Below are 20,428 nucleotides of genomic sequence, written 5' to 3'. Positions count from 1 at the left end.
AGAAATAAAAAGAAGAAGAAAGTTAGCATGGGCAGCATTCGGTAAACTTAACTATATACCCAGAAATTAAAAAATTCAGCTACATCTTAGATCTAAAGTTTTTGATGCATACATTATTCCGATATTAACATACGGGGCACAAACATGGACAATCACAAAAAAATATGAATATACTCAGAGTCACTCAACACGCGATGGAAAGAGCAATGTTAGGTATATCACTTAAGGACAGGAAAACAAACACATGGATAAGACAGAAAACCAAAGTCACCGATGTGGTACAAAAATCATTAAAATTGAAATGGGAATACGCTGGACATAGGAGCTGGCTATAGGAGCGATCTAAACAAACGGTACAGAACAATTCTAGCCTGGAGACCATACTAACACAAAAGACCCAGAGGCAGACCTCCTATGAGATGGACAGATGACCTAAAACGGACTGCCGCGAAAAACTAGCTACAAGTAGCGTACAATAAAAGACAATGAAAAGGAAGACTTGAGGAGGATTATGTTCAGATGTGGACGTGAATGGCTAGACGACGAAGAAGAAGAAGGTATAAATAAAGCATGTGACAGACCTATACTCGCAATAGTACCATGTACAATATACCATACCAATCTCGCAAGTCTTCAACCATGAATTCCTTCTTCGTCGTGGACTGGGTTTGCCTGCTATTATTCCTTGCATAATACTTTCTAGCAACCTATAATATTAATTTGGGACTCTCATTACTTGTTCTAAATACTCCAGCCTCCAGCATGGCCTCCAGCTGTTTTTTCTTGATGCTTTTTATAATCTCAGTAGTTTTGCTGAGAGTTCTATAACAAACATAAATATGAAGCCTATAGAATCAAAACCTGCTAAATCCATGTTTTGAAATTTTGTCACAAGGCTAAAGAAACATTAAAAATATCAATCTTCCTAAAAGTATCCGGCATTTCTCAATCAAAGGGACATCAATAAATATCATAAAATTGCACACTAATTTGTCATTTTTCTGCATGCTCTTTACATTTTCAGAAATTTGTAGTTTAATTTGGATTTAGCGGAACGAAAAATTTAGGATTTAGCAGGTTTTAATTCTGATGAGCTCATATTCAAAAAATATCAAATTCATATTCATAGCTATGTAATAGACGAACACGAAATCCGAACTACCTGGTATAATTATATAAATGAACTGTATAATGATGATAGACCCGAAGAACTGGACACTTTAGATGAAGGTGAAGGACCAGAAATACTAAAATCAGAAATACAACATGCTATAAAATTGGCAAAAAACAATAAAGCCGTTGGTCCCGACAACATACCTACAGAAATGTTAAAGCTCATAAATGAGGAAAACATTGGAATACTAGTCAAACTTTTCAATGATGTTTATTCGACTGGTGATATCCCTGAAGATTGGTTAAAGTCCGAATTCATAACCCTACCAAAAAAACAACGTCCGAAAAACTGTAGCGACTATAGAATGATAAGCCTTATGAGCCACACCTTGAAAATCTTTCTACGTATCATCCACAGTAGAATAAGAGATAAATGTGAAGAAGACCAGGATGAAACACAATTTGGCTTCAGAAATGGACTGGGAACCCGGGACGCACTCTTTGCACTAAATGTGTTATTGCAGAAATGCCGAGATCAAAGGAAAGACGTCTTTGCTGTATTTATTGACTATGAGAAGGCCTTTGATCGAGTACAACATCACAAATTAATTAAAATACTAAAGGATAAAGGAGTTGATAGTCAAGATGTACGAATCATAGAAAAATTATACTGGCGTCAAACAGCGACAGCTTGCATAAATGGAAAATCAACAGAAATATGCAAAATACAAAGAGGCGTCAGACAGGGTTGTATACTGTCCCCACTGTTGTTCAATTTGTATTCAGATAGAATATTTAAGGAAGCGCTGCATAATTTGGAATGGGGTGTGAAGGTTAATGGAATTCTGATAAATACAATCAGATATGCAGACGATACAGTTATTTTAAGTGATGATATGAATGGATTACAACACCTTTTAAATGCCATTGACAGAGTGGGAAGAGAGTTTGGCCTAAATATAAACTGTTCAAAAACAAAGTACATGGTATTTAGCCGTTTGGCCCATCAAGATTCACGGTTATATGTTGATGGTCATATGATTCAAAGAGTACCCAGTTTTAAATATCTTGGTTGCCATATTACTGAACAACTAGATCCAGATAAAGAGATAAAATGTAGAATCGAGATAGCCCGCACGACATTTTTAAAAATGAGGTCATTCTTCTGTAATGATACCTTGCAACTTCAACTTCGAAAGCGCATGATTAAATGCTACATTTGGTCAGTCCTCTTGTATGGTGTCGAAGCATGGACATTAAAAATATCCACCATTAACCGTTTGGAGGCCTTTGAAATGTGGCTGCACAGACGTATTCTAAAAATACCATGGACGGCTATGCTGACAAATGTGGCAGTCCTTAAGAGAGCAAATGCTACCCGTGAGCTGCTTGATAACATCAAATATAGAAAGATGGCCTATTTTGGACACGTAGTAAGGGGAGACCGGTATAATATTCTTCAACTTATTATGATGGGTAAAATCGAAGGACGCAGAGGAATTGGTAGAAAGCAGGCCTCTTGGTTGAAGAATATCCGGGAGTGGACAGGAATAAAGAAAGCAGAACACCTATTTAGAATAGCTCGAGACAGAGACAGTTTCGCCAAGTTAATCGCCAACGTCAAGGGGACTTGATAGGGCACGTTAAGAAGAAGAAGCTATGTATGTTGTGAAAAACTACATATATACAGGATGAGTCATGAGGAACTGTACATTGTGTACATACTCCTACCTCGTATAGAGGCCCCTATGGGGAATAACAACTGACCATTAAAAAGTGTCTGCTCCCATTGTTTAATAATATACAGGGCGAGTTTCGCATTTTGACAGAAATTTGTATTCGTCATAATTTTTGAACGGTCAGATCGATGTGTCCCTTCTTTTGATCATTATCGTTACACTATTACCACCTAATCAACTGATTTATTCAAACTAGAAAAAAATCAGGTCTGGCTTTAAAAAATTAGTTCGTTTGGGTAGGTATTAGAAAAAATTTCACCCTGTATACGCTTTTTGAAAACTCTAATATGAATTTTACAAATTAGACAAATAGGCAATTAAAATGGCATATTTATTATTTCCCCACACGATTATCTACTTAATTTTTTATAAAAAAAATCAAATTTGACTATGAATTAAAAGTTTGGTAAAGTGAACCATAGATTTAAAAATAGTTATTTATGAAACAGTTCGTGAAGTATGTTTTTTGCAAACGCACGCGATTTTTAGAGCACGAGCGACAACAGATGCCATTTTAATTGCCTATTTGTCTAATTTGTAAAATTCATATTACAGTTTTCAAAAAGCGTATACAGGGTGAAATTTTTTCTAAGACCCAAACGAACTAATTTTTTAAAGCCGGACCTGATTTTTTTCTAGTTTGAATAAATCAGTTGATTAGGTGGTAATAGTGTAACGATTGACCAAAATAAGGGGACACATCGATCTGACCGTTCAAAAATTATGACGAATACAAATTTCTGTCAAAATGCGAAGCTCTCCCTGTATATTATTAAACAATGGGAGCAGATACTTTTAATGGTCATTTGTTATTCCCCATAGGAGCCTCTATACGAGGTAGGAGCATGTACAGTTCCTCATGACTCACCCTGTATGTCACCCTAATCGCTTTATCGGATTCCATAATACACACTCATAGTTATAAATAATATGAGTAAATAATTTCTATTCTATTAGACATTAATGGAGTTGTTAACAATTCTTAATGAATAATTTTTACGTAATTTACATTATTTGCTTATTTAATAATTACTATTTTAATCAAAAGCATTTTGTAATAATAATTCCAAGGATTACTGCTTTCAGTGACATCTCTGTGCAACATCTGACAATAATAAATAAGATATCTGTGATTGCTTGTGTATTAACGAGGACGCAAATAATTATTGTAGGAAAGTGCACATAGATGTCACAGTAAAACTTCCTAATTATATTGTTATTATTAATAATTAAATTATAATTCATATTGATTGCTACTATTAATGATTACTGATTACATTTTCCCCAAAAGTGCACTTACACCGTTTCCAAAGTGGAAACATTTTCCGTGCGAAATTTTTAAAATCTTATTTAATTCTATTTGTTTTTAAATTTTATTATTAATCACATAATATGGTATGTGACGCATAGAGGAAGAATTATAGTAACAGTACCTACACTGTCTGAGAGGGCAGCTCTTAAAGTTGGCTAAGCAAGTAAGGAATATACTACTACCCAAAAGTCTCAATTAGAGATGCATCAAGTCAAACTAGTTTGATTTTACTCAACAAACTTGACTTGACTTGCAAATCAAACTTTTTGTATAAAAAAGTTTGACTTGACTTGATTTCCATATCTTTAGGTTTGACTTGAATTCAAACATCTTCAAACAGTTTGAAAAGTTTGAATATTACGCAACGTGTTTATTTGTTCAGTGGCGGATCAACGGGAGGGGGAATGGGTGGGGGAGGGGGAGGGAAAATCCCCCCTTCCAACAAGGTCCAAAAAATTTTTTTTGACAAAGGACCAGGCAACACTTTTTATGGAAAAGTGGTCCCGGTCAAATTTGATGAAAGTTTGGTCAATGATACTTCTTGATATGTTGATTAAAAAAGTCCATGGCACCTGGGTCTGAATAACTACTATTCTCGAGTTACAGCCTTCTGAAGTTATTGGCTTCGGGTGCTCGGTTTACGTTAAGTGCACTAATTTACGGTCAAGTGAACGAAAATATTTATTATTAGAAGAAGAGAAACTCATGTTCTTCATACATACTTGCGTGTTGTATATGAATTTGTGGTCAAAAATAGTTGGATCGTATTTTAGTCTTCAGAAAACCTCCGAAAAGTCTTCAGAAAACTAAAGAAGTGCGGGTATAAAATGTGCTGCTAGATCGATATAAGCATTATCATGATTTCATGAATGCTTCTCAGTTATGCAATACCAGCAAAACTGCAGTTCGGCTTTATCTTTAGAAAACTACTGAACAGTGGCGGATCTAGGAGGGATAGGGGTAATTCCACCGGTAACATGTTCCAGAATTAATGAAATAACTTTATTTAACGAAAATGAACGAGATGGAGCCATCAAAACACATTTATAACCAAAGAGCGGATAGTGTGACGAAAAGACGTAAGCCCAGAGCACGGGCGCCCATATAAAAATTTTTAGGGGGGTGGCAAACGTGAAGATGTTGCACATTATATTTTGTATACTTTGAATAACCAATATAATTCAAAGCACTCGAAAAGCCAGGGGGAGTCACCGCCCCCCTGCCCATGGGCATGGGCGCCCATGGCCCAGAGTACGATTTAAGGACCAGAGAAGATGAGTTACGGGTGTTAAGAGTACGAAATTGGAAAACCAAGGCAGAGGATAGAATGGAATGGAAGCTGATTCTCGAACAGACCGAGGTCCACCAGGGGTTCTACAGCCAATGATGATGAGCTTTTTAATACAAAATATTATGGAGAATAATTTTGTAGGGTTATTTTTATAACAACTATAATATTCATACTTAGGTATAATCATATAGAAGAAATGGTCAATGGAGAAGGCTTCATAATCATGATTTTGCTAACTTTCCTATTTTCGACTTAGACTATCTAAAAGACCTTACGATTGGGATATATCAAATTAAACTGGCACGATCTTACATACAAGATCAAATAATAAGAGAAAATGACGAAGAGTTTCAAATTGATGAGAATATGGATCAACCGGGATTCATAAGAGTTCGAATATTTTCTAGGTTTTGGCAAGCTACAAAACACCAAGTATTCATTTCCTATACGGTTAATGAAGATAATGATGAAGATGAGCCTGTAGAAGAACCGATTAACGGGTACTACTGTACCTGTCAATCTGGTGCGAGAACTGTAGGTAGGTACCTACTTGTGCTCATAATATCACCAGTGTCTTATATGGTTTTTAGGCTTTGCAAGACATCAACCCAATGTTAAGTATCCTGATAGGTCGTTAGTTAACACGACGTATGATGCATCTAACCGAAATCAACAAAATGTTAACATACGAATAGTCGAAGATGATTTAAACCCGTTTTTTCCATAGACAATGGTAATTAATATTTAGCATTTACAAACTACCATTTACTTTGTTTTTTTTTGTATTGAAATCAAGTTCATGTTCTCTACCTGTCTTATATCTGATATGTGGGACAAGTTTCATGTCAACTAATGTATTTTTTATGTTTCAACATTTTTTTCTTTAATTATTCTGGAACGTGTTACGAGTGGAATTACCCCCATCCCCCTAGATCCGCCACTGTTCAGTAGTTTTCTAAAGATAAGGCGGAACTGTAGTTTTGCTGGTATTCCATAACTGAGAAGCATTCATGAAAACATGGTAATGCTTATATCGATCTAGCAGCACCTTTTATACCGCACTTCTTTAGTTTTCTGAAGACTTTTCGGAGGTTTTTTGAAGACTAAAATACGATCCAACTATTTTTGACCACGAATTTATATACAAAACGCAAGTATGTATGAAGAACATGAGTTTCTCTTCTTCTAATAATAAATATTTTCGTTCACTTGACCGTAAATTAGTGCACTTAACGTAAACCGAGCACCCGAATCCAATAACTTCAGAAGGCTGTAACTCGAGAATACTAGTTATTCAGACCCAGGTGCCATGGACTTTTTTAATCTACACATCAAGAAGTATCATTGACCAAACTTTCATCAAATTTGACCGGGACCACTTTTCCATAAGGAGTGTTGCCTGGTCCTTTCAATAAATATAGAAATGTATTGGCTGATATGATATTTAAACCGCAGACAGACAAATAAAACCCAATAAACGCGCCAGTTAGGATAATAATTATTAAGAAAGCTTATAGGGTCTTATAGTATGATACAATTGATCCAAATATTGATCCAGTTTAAAATTAGAAATCAACCTCGATGTATGTAATTAGCAATTGCTCCTAAAAAACTGTTGTTTTACAAGTAAATATCAACAATTAATTATTAAAGTTATATCAAATAAGCTGAATTAGTACAAGGAATTTGAAGATCATCTTTCTTTTTTGGAAAAACAATTTGTTTGTCTGTAAATTGCAATAATTGCAATGCAAAGTTTGTACCTTTAGTTTTTCTTTTTTAAACAAAAACTTGAAGCAATTAGGACAAATTGATAGTGATAGATAAGTAATTACCATATACCAGTGAAGTGACTTACTATCTTTATTAAAGGGTTTATTTTTGACATTTTGTTGAATATTCAAATATGGGCAAATGCTTGTTATGCAAGAAAGATGCTGCAGAGGATAAGACTTCTTTCAAGTGTGATGGATGTAAGAGGGCTATACATATTAATTGTGCCAGTATAACAGCTACAGAAGTAAGATGTCTTCAATTGGCAGCAGATACTAGGAAATTAAAATATTTCTGTGAGGATTGTGAGCAAGGTTTACTGTTAGTACCAATTTTGAAATCTATGGTTGAAGATCTAAAGATTGAGGTAGAGAAACTTAAGTGTGCCAATGAAAAATCCTTACACGAAAAGGATAATCAGATTTGTGATCTAAGGAAGACTATTGATGAACTGAAATGCAACTCCAATGCGCCAGGTTTGCCATTTGAGGAAATGTTCATAGAAATAAATGATAGAATTGTAAAATCTAACAATATTATGTTATTCAATGTTCCCGAATTGAATTCTGAGAATATTGAAGATAGGATAAAACAAGACAAAGCCAAAGTCGAGGAAATTATGAAACAAATGGGAAAAGATGAAGCGTTGGAGGATTTAGTGAAGGTTGTTCGAGTAGGAAAGAACACGGGTGGTAAGTCTCGTCCACTTAGAGCTATTTTTTCCAATAATGGTGTTGTTAAGGACATTTTAAGGAGTAAGAAAAGACTACAGAACTCAACAATCAAAATAAATAGTGATCAAACAAATATGCAAAGGGATATGTTCAGTAAAGCTTGGAAAGAATTAAAAGACAGACAAAATAAAGGCGAAAAAGACATTGCCATAAAATACAGAAATGGTGTACCAAAAATTGAATCATTCAAGAAAGAAGGAAAAAACTAATCTCATCCCCATTACAAGTTTATTGTCAGAACGTCGGAGGACTTCGTACAAAAATTCAAGATCTGATTAGTTCTATTTTATGTTCTGATTATGACATTTTTATATTTGTTGAAAGTTGGTTAAACGAGGATATTTTAGATAGTGAAATTAAAATACCTTCATATAGAACTTTTAGATGTGATCGTGATAATAGTTATAAGTCAAGAGGAGGAGGTATTTTGATTGTTGTTAAAGACTACATTAAGGTAACTGTGCTGAAACCCTTGTACAAATCTATTGAACAACTTTTTCTTTTATGCTCATTTGGTAAAGAAAATTTTATAATTGGAGGGGTATATATTCCACCAAAATCCGTAGAACAAATATATGAACAACACTGTTTATCAGTCGAAGATATATCCCAAAGGTATAATCATCATAAGACATATATATTCGGAGACTTCAACCTTCCGGAAGCTTCATGGGATAACAATGAATCAGGTGTCTTGGTGAATTGTCCTCAAGGTTCACATGCATTGTACTTAGCTGAGTTTTATGGGTACTTGAATTTTTTCCAGATGATTAATATTCCAAATGAAAGAAATGTGTTTTTAGACTAAATATTTACAAATGTTTGTGATTTACAAGTAGCAAAAGCCTCAGATCCGATTTTTAAAAATAGTTATCATCACATAGGTTACACTTACAATATTAGTTTGTGTGAACATCGAGGTAAGTCATTAGAATATACTGAATTTTATCATGATTTTGTAAATGCAGACTATGAAGGTCTCAATAACTATCTTTCAATGATACATTGGGAAGACCATTTGAATTTGTCAAATGTTGATGATGCTTTAACAGAATTTTACAACATACTTAATATGTCACTATCATTGTTTGTACCGGTGAAAAGATTTAAAACTTCTAGTTATCCAAAATGGTTTGATGCCAACTTGCGTTATTTAGTTGTACAGAAAAAAATTGCTCATAAAAATTATTTAGCTTCCTGTAATCAAGAGGATTATGTGATTTTTTCAGAACTTAGGAGATTGTGTAAGGATCTATCAAATCAATGTTATAACACTTATCTGAATCAAGTAAATCATAATTTATGCAGTAATCCTAAGTACTTTTGGCAGTTTGTAAACAGTAAGAGAGCATCAAATGATTTACCAAACAGTATGTACTATGGTAATGCTATAGCAACAAACGGACAACAGATTGCAAACTGTTTCCGTCAATTTTTTTCAACAGTTTATTCGCCACAATCAAATATTAATAACTTGGAAGTAAAGGGAAACAACAATCTTTTTATACCTAATTTTTCAATATCAGTGAAAGATATTTTCAACAACATTTTATCCCTACCCAATAAGTTAAGCAGTGGTCCAGATGGTATTCCCGATTACTTTCTAAAGAACTGTATATATTCACTAACTAATCCTTTATATCTTCTTTTTGAGTCATCATTAAAGACATCAGTTTTCCCAACTTTATGGAAGCACTCTTATATCTGTCCAATTTTTAAATCAGGTAATAAACAAGACATAACAAATTATCGAAGCGTTTGTAAACAATCCTCTATACCAAAACTTTTTGATAGACTATTGCACGATCAATTAAAATTTTATTGTAAAGAGCGTCTAATACACAATCAACATGGATTTTCTCAGAATAAATCAACGGTAACAAATTTAGTACTCTTTGAACAAAAAATATTAAACGCGTTGGAGAATAAAAGTCAGATGGATACTATTTATACTGACTTCTCCAAGGCATTTGACAGAGTAGATCATAACATGTTATTGGGAAAATTAAATGCTTTTGGCTTCAGTCATCAAACCTTACAATGGTTCAAAAGCTTTTTAAGAGATCGCACACAGCAGGTGAGAGTAGGTTGTTTTAATTCAAATATAATTCATGTGACATCAGGAGTACCCCAAGGAGCTCACTGTTCACCTTTGTTATTTAATATATTTGTGAACGATATATCAGAGTGTTTTAGAAATTGCGATTTCCTGATGTTTGCAGATGATTTGAAATTATTTAAATCCGTAGATTCAAATGTTGATGTAACATTAATTCAAGAAGATTTAGACCGGTTGAGTATTTGGTGTGAGAATAATATTTTGCATTTAAATGTTGCTAAATGCTGTTATATAAGCTTTTATAGAGGTAATAAAAAATATGATACTTCTTACACAATTAATGAAAATGAATTGTCTTATGTTAAAACAATAAAAGACTTAGGAGTCACATTTGATGAGCAGTTGCGTTTTGTGCAACATATAAATGGTGTAACAGTAAATGCATCAAAATCTTTGGGCTTTATCATTCGCAACTGTCTGAGACTATCTGTAGGGGCTTTAAGAACGGTATATTATGCTTTGGTTGTATCTAAAGTGGAATATGCATCTATTGTATGGTCTCCACAATACCAAGCTCATTCTACTACGTTGGAGAGATTGCAGAATAAATTTTTGAGATATTGTGCATACAAATTAAACATACGCATTACTAATCATGATTATACCTATATTTTAAAAACACTCAACATGAATTTATTAAAAACTCGACGAGATAACTCTGATTTGGTATTTGTGTTTAAATTAATAAATGGTTTAATTTGTTGTTCTGAACTTCTCCAATCTATTAATTTATATGTTCCCTCCAGAAGTCTCAGACATGTTGATTTGTTTTATATACCTTTTCATCGGACAAACTATGGTATGCATTCGCCCATTGAGCGAACACTAAAAATTATAAACGAGAATAACTTGGAAATGTTTGGTGTCTCCTTGGCTGGTTTTAAGAATCGGATTAAAAGAGCTTGACAGGTACTTTTTGTTTATTTGAACTGATTTGTGTAATAGATGTAATATGTGTAATGGATAACTATTAATATTAATATTTCGTTTTTGTTTAATAAGTATGTAATTAAGATTTATTTTACTCTAGTTTAGTAGATATTACAGAGATTGATTTTATACTGTATGTGTTGTAATGGGGGTAATCCCGTAAATAAATAAATAAATAAATAAATAAATAAATAATGGCATAAACCAGACATCCAAAGTGAAAGTTATCATCCAACACCAAATTGTTCTATATGGTCCACATAATGTTCAGAAAAAAGTCACACCATTTTGAGCGTCAGGTTTTGAAGGGGAGAGGGGGGAGAAATCGGTAAATTCGTAGTTTTTTACGTTTTTCGTCAATATTTTTAAAACTATGCGGTTTAGCATGAACAACCATTTATACAAAAATGTTCTACATTCAATTTGAAATAAAAAAGGCCCAATGCATAATCCTTCTAAAATGAACGGTTCTAAAGTTACGGAGGTAGTATAGTATAACTGGTCAAAAAAAGGCCTAACCCAAACGTCGAAAGTAAGAGTCTTCCTCCAACACCAAATTGTTCTATATGGTCCACATATTGTTCAGTAAAAAGCTACACCATTTTGAGCGTCCGGTTTGGAGGGGAGATTGGGGAAAAATCGGCAAATTAGTAGTTTTTTTACGTTTTTCGTCAATATTTCTAAAACTATACTTTAGCGTAAACAATGTTCTATACAAAATTGTTCTACATAAAATTTAAAACAAAAAAGGTCCTATACCTATATATAATTGTTATAAAATCAACGCTTCCAGAGTTACTGAAAGTGAAAAGTGGAGGTTTTCGATATTTTTTATATTTTTTGGTCAATTGATGATGATTTTGGGTGGTGAGGTTGACGTTTCTTCAAGGGCTTATCACTAACATGCAACTGAAATAGCAAATTTTATTTACAAAACACAATCCTGTTAAAGAAAATTTCTTTCATCAGTAATAATATTATAAATTGCCCAAACAATATAAAAAGTATCGAAAACTTCCACTTTTCACCCTCCGTAACTCTGGAACCGTTGATTTTATAACAAATATGTATAGGACCTTTTTTGTTTTAAATTTTATGTAGAATCCTTTAGAAACCGCATAGTTTTAGAAATATTGACGAAAAACGTAAAAAACCCCGAATTTACCGATTTCTTCCCCCTCTCCCCCCCAAACCCGACGCTCAAAATGGTGTGACTTTTTTCTTAACATTATGTGGACCATATAGAACAATTTGGTGTTGGATGTTAACTTTCACTTTGGATGTCTGGTTTATGCCATTATTTGGATCAATTGTATCATACTATAAGTATGTCTGGGTTTGGGTTTAGTTATACCATACTATTAATGCACATTTATACATTAATTTTTTAAAAATTTAAACCCAACATTTATTGTAACTTGTATCCGAAAGAAATTTAAATTGTAGATATAAAACCATATAGACCTGGATCCCGCGTACCAAAAAAAAAGTTGATTAATAGCAAGCTGAAAATTTGTTAATAGCTTAACGGTGTCTAGTCAGACAAACTTTGATGTATGGGAACACTGGAACAGGAGAAGTTTTAATTGTGGAACAGGTTAAACATTTGGAAAGTCAGACTACGTAAACGTTCCATGTATTTTGTCGGACAGAACTTCCAATTGATTTGTTACCATTGCATTAAACTCTCATGCAAAAATCAGACTGGTGTTTATCACCAACTGGGTATTTTAATGAGTGGAACATGAAGAACATGTCAAATGACAGGAATCATGTTGGTTAGTAATAGCAGTCTGATTTTTGCATGAGAGTTTAATGAAAGGGTAACAAATCAATTGGATGTTATGTCGGACAAAATACATGGGACGTTTTTGTAATCTGACGTTCCAAATTTTTAAACTGTTCCACAATTAAAACTTCCACCTTTCCAGTGTTCCCGTACATCTAAGTTTGTCCGACTAGACACCGTTAAGCTATTAACAAATTTTCAGCTTGCTATTAATCAACTTTTTTTGGTACGCAGGATCCAAGTCTAATAATCCAATGGTTAGTTTTGAATTTTAAAGAAATACCAACGAATATACAGCAATACTTTTGTATTGTATTTTCGAGTGAACTAGCAGCTTGGTACCAGATGTTTTTTCGAACTGGCCCTAAGATAAATAAATGCCTTTTTTAATAAAAGAAAGTCATAAAAATTCCAAATCATTTTATTTTGAGCTGTCCATTGAGACACATGTTACTGTGCTTGATCTGCTAAATACAAATTTCAAGATTTTTTCACTTGAATACTATTTTGTCCTATTGTAACATGAGCGGAGCGTGAGGGGCAATATAATACAATCCAGGGGTTCTATGTAAAATATAAACGAAAGTTGAAAAGGTGGAAGATTGTTATTCGGTAGTTTTTTTTATTCAAGTTAAAAAAACAATGTTACGTAATGCGCTGTTCGAACCATCCTACCCCCTCTCCGTGTAACGCGCCGTAACGTTTTACATGACCCCCCAACTTGCGTTACGTAATACTTGAACGCTCCCAAAGTAGATTAAATTAAATTTGTATAATAAAAAAACTATCCAACGAATTCTTTGTTTTAATCTAGTAACACTAAAATATAAAAAAGTTATATGGATAAAACGAAACTTGCCAGCAAGCAGTTCTAAGCATTCAGGAATCATTTTCAAGAAATTTAAATTTACGACCCTATTTTGATTATAATCGCTTCCTGTATTAAGTTACTTTTATGTAGCACTCATTGTATTATTACTTTTCTTATCTTAATTGGCAACTAACATGTCAATCTCGACAAAACAGTATATCTACTAAATAAATTATTTTTCAAACTCTTTCAAACTAGTTTGACAAACAGTTTGAATTTTCAAACCTGTACGATTGACCAGTTTGACTTGACTTGAAATATTTGTCAGAAGGATTGACTTGAGTTTGACTTGAAATTAAGTCAAACTCAAGTCAAGTCCAAACATTCAAGTCAAACTTGTGCAACTCTAGTCTCAATGCTCCGAGGCTATCCTCCAGACCCATAGCGCGTTGATGCGCTATGGAGACACATCATCACATATCTAGCTTCAAAAGTCCGCTGCTGAACATAGGGCTCTTCCTTGTGTTTCAACCACGTCTATCTTGCGCCGGTCTCATCGAATTTTGTTTAGCCTTCTTAAATCGTCAGTCGATCTTATAGGTAGTCGACGGACGCTTCTCTTGTTTTACCTTGGTCCCCATTCCAATAGCCTTCTTGTCCATCGTCCATCTGCCATACTGGCTATGTGTTCTACCAGTGGCGCACCCAGGGGGGTTTTGGGGGTTAAAACCCCTCTCAGGGCATATAAAAAAATATAAAGAATAGTAGGAAAATGTAACTTGTCGTTCAGAAACAAACAAAAAAATTTCGGTGCCCAAGCGAAGCTAGGACAAATAATCCCGGACAAAAAATCTCCACAAATTATCCCTGGACAAAAAATCCCCAGACAAAAAATCCCCTGACAAATCATCACAGGACAAAAAATCCCGGACAAATAATCCCCTCAAATTTTTTTGGACAAAATATCCCCACAAAAAAATCCCCAAGAAATATTTGCTGCCGAATAGAGCCTCAGTGTGTGGGAGCTATAGCAATCTCCATGAAACCGCTTTTCGGCACGAAAATAATGATTAGCAATTAAGATTAAGCATCAATTGTAATTTCGATTACCAAATTTCGAATTTCAATTCCATGCCGAAAACTTTAAATCTTACATGACAAACGAATGTGAGTTTTTTCAAAAATTGTGGAAAATATGAGGAATGCGCTAAGGCTGTGGGAACCATGTTGTCATTATTCGCTTAAATCTTTTACTCACTCTGCTTTGAATAACTATTTTTAAAACACTGCCTATTCGTGATGAATACGATAGTCCTGAAAACGATAATCTTGATTGTAATGCAAAAACCTGTTACTTTTTGTAAATTTAACGTCAAAAATATTTAGTTATTATCATCATCAATGGCGTTATAACTCTTCGAGTATCCTTGCGGGTGGTTTACTATTGCCTTCCATGTGTCGGTCCTGTGCCACTATTTCCCATTGTCTCACTCCCACTTACTCCAGATCTTCTCGACTGAATCTTTCCACCTTTTTCTTGGCCGTCATACAGACTTTCTTCCACCTGGCCTCTCCCCGAGCAGCTATGTTTGGTGTGATTTTTTGATAAATTTTTCGCATTTCATAAACAACAATGGGGACAACGGATATCCCTGTCTCAGTCTAAAATTTACGCAGAAAGCATTTTTTATTTCCCCACCTCTTCTAACTTGTGAAAAGAAGTTACTTACAAACATTTGCGTTACCGCAGTTAGTTTCTTGGGTACGCCCAGCTCGACCATTGTATTGCATAGTGTAGGATGATTAATTGAATCATAAGCCTGTTTGAAATCTATGAGACCTGATGCACGTCTTGATTATCCTTCCAATCCTTTCAAGCATTTGTCTAATAATAAATATTTGATCAACAATCGATCTTCCGGGCCTGAAATCACACTGGTAGTCACCAACTATTTCTTCGGCGTATGGTAGTAATCTTTTTAGTAATACATAGCGAAAACTATTTAGTCATCAGTTTCACTTCACTGCAAGCAACATTTCAGAAACCTGCTTCAAAAGCTTTCAAAATCTATGTCAAAAACCTGTATTCTGCGTTTTCATAACAAAGCTAAACATTCTTAATAGTGCAAAAATTTTTCATGGATGCACACAGATAATAGGCAAGGTTTTGAACTTAGTTTTATTCAAGGCAGAGTGAGCAAAAAATTTAAGCGAATAATAACAACATGATTCCCACAACTTTAGCTCATTCCCCATATCTTCCACGATTTTTGTCGATTCCACTCGTTTGTCACTCGTTTGTCATGTAAAATTTGAAGTTTTCGGCATGTAATTGGAATTCGAAAGTTCGTAAAATTTCGGGAATACTCGTGCTTACCTTCATGCTTAATCTTAATTAGTTAATCATTATTGTCGTGCCGAAAAGCGGTTTCTTGGTCATTACTATAACTCTTATGGACCGAGGCTGAAAAACATTTGAGTCGATTGCGTTCATGGGAAAACTTTTAGAGAAGTATTCGGTAGCAAATATTTCATGGATATTTTTTGTGGGGATATTTTGTCGAAAAAAAATTGTGGGGATTATTTGTCCGGGATATTTTGTGGTGATTTTTTGCCCAGGGATTATTTGTCCGGGGATTTTTTGTCTGGGGATTTTTTGTCCAGGGATAATTTGTGGGGATTTTTTGTCAGGGATTATTTATCCGAACCCCGCCCAAGCCAACACCCCCTAGAGGAAAATTCTGGGTGCGCCACTGTGTTCTACCCATCTCCATTTTAGTCTTGCTATCTTTTCGATGACGTTAAGTTACCTTAGATATTCTCCTGATCTCTTCCTTCTTTATTCTGTCTTGCAGAGTTATTCCTAACATGGACCGCTCCATTATCATGGTCTTAGTAGGTACTTAGCTAACAAAAGTCTGTTTCAAAAAATTCGTATAAGACTGAACATATGACATATAACATTGACAGTTTCCGTTCTCTCATATAGATCAGAAGCATGGACCCTAACCAAAACAGGCAAATTTTCTCTATTGATTTTTGAAAGAAAGGGACAACGCAAATCTCTGAAATGCAGAATATCTACAAACATGAGTTTATTGGAAATAATAGGACTGGATCCCGCGTACCAAAAAAAAGTTGATTAATAGCAAGCTGAAAATTTGTTAATAGCTTAACGGTGTCTAGTCAGACACACTTTGATGTATGGGAACACTGGAACAGGGGAAGTTTTAATTGTGGAACAAGTTAAAAATTTGGAACGTCATACTACGAAAAGGTCACATGTATTTTGTCGGACAGAACTTCCAATTGATTTGCTACCCTTTCATTAAACTCTCATACAAAAATCAGACTGCTATTTATCACTAGCATAATTCCTGTCATTTGACATGTTTCACGTGCCGGACTTATTAAAATGCCAGTTGGTGACAAATACCACTCTGATTTTTGCATGAGAGTTTAATGAAAGGGTAAAAAATCAATTGGATGTTCTGTCCGACAAAATACATGGGACGTTTTCATAGTATGACGTTTCATATTTTTAACCTGTTCCACCATTAACACTTCCCCTATTCCAGTGTTCCCATACGTCAAAGTGTGCCCGACTAGACACCGTTAAGCTATTAACAAATTTTCAGCTTGCTATTAATCAACTTTTTTTTTGGTACGCGGGATCCAGTCCTATAATATTACCACTGTAAACCGTCTGCAGTGGGCAGGTGAAATCGAATATTATAAAATAGCTACAAGGAAAGAATTTTTCCACCTACCTCTACCGAAAGTATACTTTCCGGACCTGATTGTAGGGAGCAAAATTGTACTTTTCCTCCCTAGGGAGGAAAAGTAAAAGTGACGTCATGGTATTTCATTCATGAAATATAACTTATTGACGCCCTGTACAATATCTATTTTCTATTACGTAAGTATATCTATACATTTTAAAGTTTATTTAAAAACACTCTATCTAATTTGACTTATATTTGACAGTTGACAGTTATATTGTACCTACTTGTTAGTTTTAGTTCTAATAAATTTTGTTGGTTAGTTACATAAATAAATTAAGTAAAAATTAAAAAATGACTTGTTATTTGAGGAAGGTGGAAAAACCATATGTATAACATGGGAGTAAAGTGCCTTTTTCTCCCTTGAATGATTACTGCCCTCCGCTACGCGCCGGGCAGTAAACTTCATTCTCGGGAGGAAAAGTAGCACTTTCCTCCCTTGTTATACAAATAGCTATTTCCACCTACCTCTACCGAAAAGTATACTTTTCCGGACCTGATTGTAGGGAGCTAAGTAGTACTTTTCCTCCCTAGGGAGGAAAATATTTTTCCTCCCTAGGGAGGAAAAGTAAAAATGACGTCATGGTATTTCATTCATGAAATTTAACTAATTGCCGCCCTGTTCAATATCTATTTTCTATTACGTAAGTATCTATACATTTTAACGTTTATTTAAAAACACCCTGTATTTTGCAGAATGGTAAAAACAGTAAATTGTTATTCTAATTTAACAATGTTTACATTAATAATTTGACTTATATTTGACAGTTGACAGTTATATTGTACCTACTTGGTAGTTTTAGTTCTAATCAATTTTGTTGGTTAGTTACATAAATAAATTAAGTAAAAATGAAAAAATTACTTGTTATTTGAGGAAGGTGGAAAAACCATATGTATAACATGGGAGTAAAGTGCCTTTTCCTCCCTTGAATGATTACTGCCCTCCGCTACGCGCCGGGCAGTAAACTTCATTCTCGGGAGGAAAAGTAGCACTTTCCTCCCTTGTTATACAAATAGCTATTGGTATAGCTGGCTGTATATCATTAATCACAAATTTTATTGAAAATCCTTTATGAAAGGTATATAATTTTATAGTGCAGCCGATATTTGAAACAATTGTGCATTTGATGATAGAAGCATATAATTTGGAACACATATACTACACATATAAAGGTTCAAATTTAGATGGGAGGCCATCTCAGATTTTGCCTTTTACAAAAATGGCGCGCATTCAAAATGGCGACTATACATATGGGACTAATAGCACGATAACTTTTGAAAGAAAGGTCCGATTTTAACCAAATTGTGTATATAGGTTCTTTTTTTGATGTGTAAAATTGAGGTCTTGAACCGGAAGAATCGGTTTACCAGAAGTTGTGTTTTTCCTGGTTTTTTTATGTAAAAATATGTTGTTTTTATTTCAATTATTTCACCCTGTATATATTAATTTTTCAAAAAGGTAATAACGCCGTTGAAAAGAGCGTAAGAATATCTTTTAGGAAATATTTTGAACTTTTTAGTTATGTTAATTACCATTTAATAAATGCATAACTTATCTTCACATGTACCTATGTGCGGCAGATTCGTGCAAATATTATAAGAATTATTGTGCATTTATTGGTAGAAGCATATAATTTGGACTACATATACTAAAAATACAAAGTTTCAAATTTAGATATGAGGTCATCTCAGATTTTGCCTTTTACAAAAATGGGGCGCATTCAAAATGGCGACTATACATATGTGACTATTATCACGATAACTTTTGAACGAAAAGTCCGATTTCAACCAAATTTGGTATATAGGTACTTTTTTTGATGTATAAGATCGAGGTTTTGAACCGGAAGAATGGGTTTACCAGAAGTTGTGTTTATCCTGATTTTTTTGTAAAAATATGTTGTTAATTTTTTCAATTCTTTCACCCTGTATATATTAATTTTTCAAAAAGATAATACCGGCGTTGAAAAGTGCGTAAAAATATTTTTTAGGAAATATTTTGAACTCTTTAGTTATATTAATTACCATTTAATAAATGCATAACTTATCTTCACATGTAGGTACCTATGTGCGGCAGATTCGTGCAAATAATAATATAAGAATTATTGTGCATTTAATGGTAGAAGCATATAATTTGGATCACACATACTACACATACAAAAATTCAAATTTAGATATGAGGCCATCTCAGATTTTGTCTTTTACAAAAATGGCGGGCATTCAAAATGAATCTGCCGCCCATAGGTACATGTGCACATACGTTAGGCATTTATTAAATGGTAATTAACATAACTAAAAAGTTTAAAATATTTCCTAAAAATATATTTACACTCTTTTCAATGGCCGTATTACCTTTTTGAAAAATTTATATATACAGGGTGAAAGAATTGAAAAAGAAACAACATATTTTTACATAAAAAACCAGTAAAAACACAACTTCTGGTAAACCGATTCTTTCGGTTCAAGACCTCGATCTTATTCATCAAAGAAAGAACATATATACCAAATTTGGTTGAAATCTGACGTCTCGTTCAAAAGTTATCGTGCTGTTAGTTACATATGTATAGTCGCCAGTTTGAATGCCCGCCATTTTTGTAAAAAGAACAAAAACTGAGATGGCCTCATATCTAAATTTGAACCTTTATGTATGTATTATATGTTGCCCAAATTATATGCTTTTACCATTAAATGCACAATAATTCTTATAATATTTGCACGAACCTGCCGCACACAGGTACATGTGAAGATACGTTATGCCTTTATTAAATGGTAATTAACATAACTAAAAAGTTCAAAATATTTCCTAAAAACTATTTTTACGCTCTTTTCAATGGCGGTATTAACTATTTGAAAAATTAAGACATACAGGGTGAAATAATTGAAGAAAAAAACAACATGTTTTTACATAAAATATCAGGAAAAACAAAACTTTTGGTAAACCGATTCTTCCGGTTCTAAAGCTCGATCTTACCCATCAAATTAAAGATCCTACATACCAAATTTGGTTGAAATCGGATATTTCGTTCAAAAGTTATCGT

Source organism: Diabrotica virgifera, chromosome 5 (assembly GCF_917563875.1).
Source record: "Diabrotica virgifera virgifera chromosome 5, PGI_DIABVI_V3a".
Lineage (NCBI taxonomy): Eukaryota > Metazoa > Arthropoda > Insecta > Coleoptera > Chrysomelidae > Diabrotica > Diabrotica virgifera.
This window is presented reverse-complemented; position numbering follows the sequence as displayed.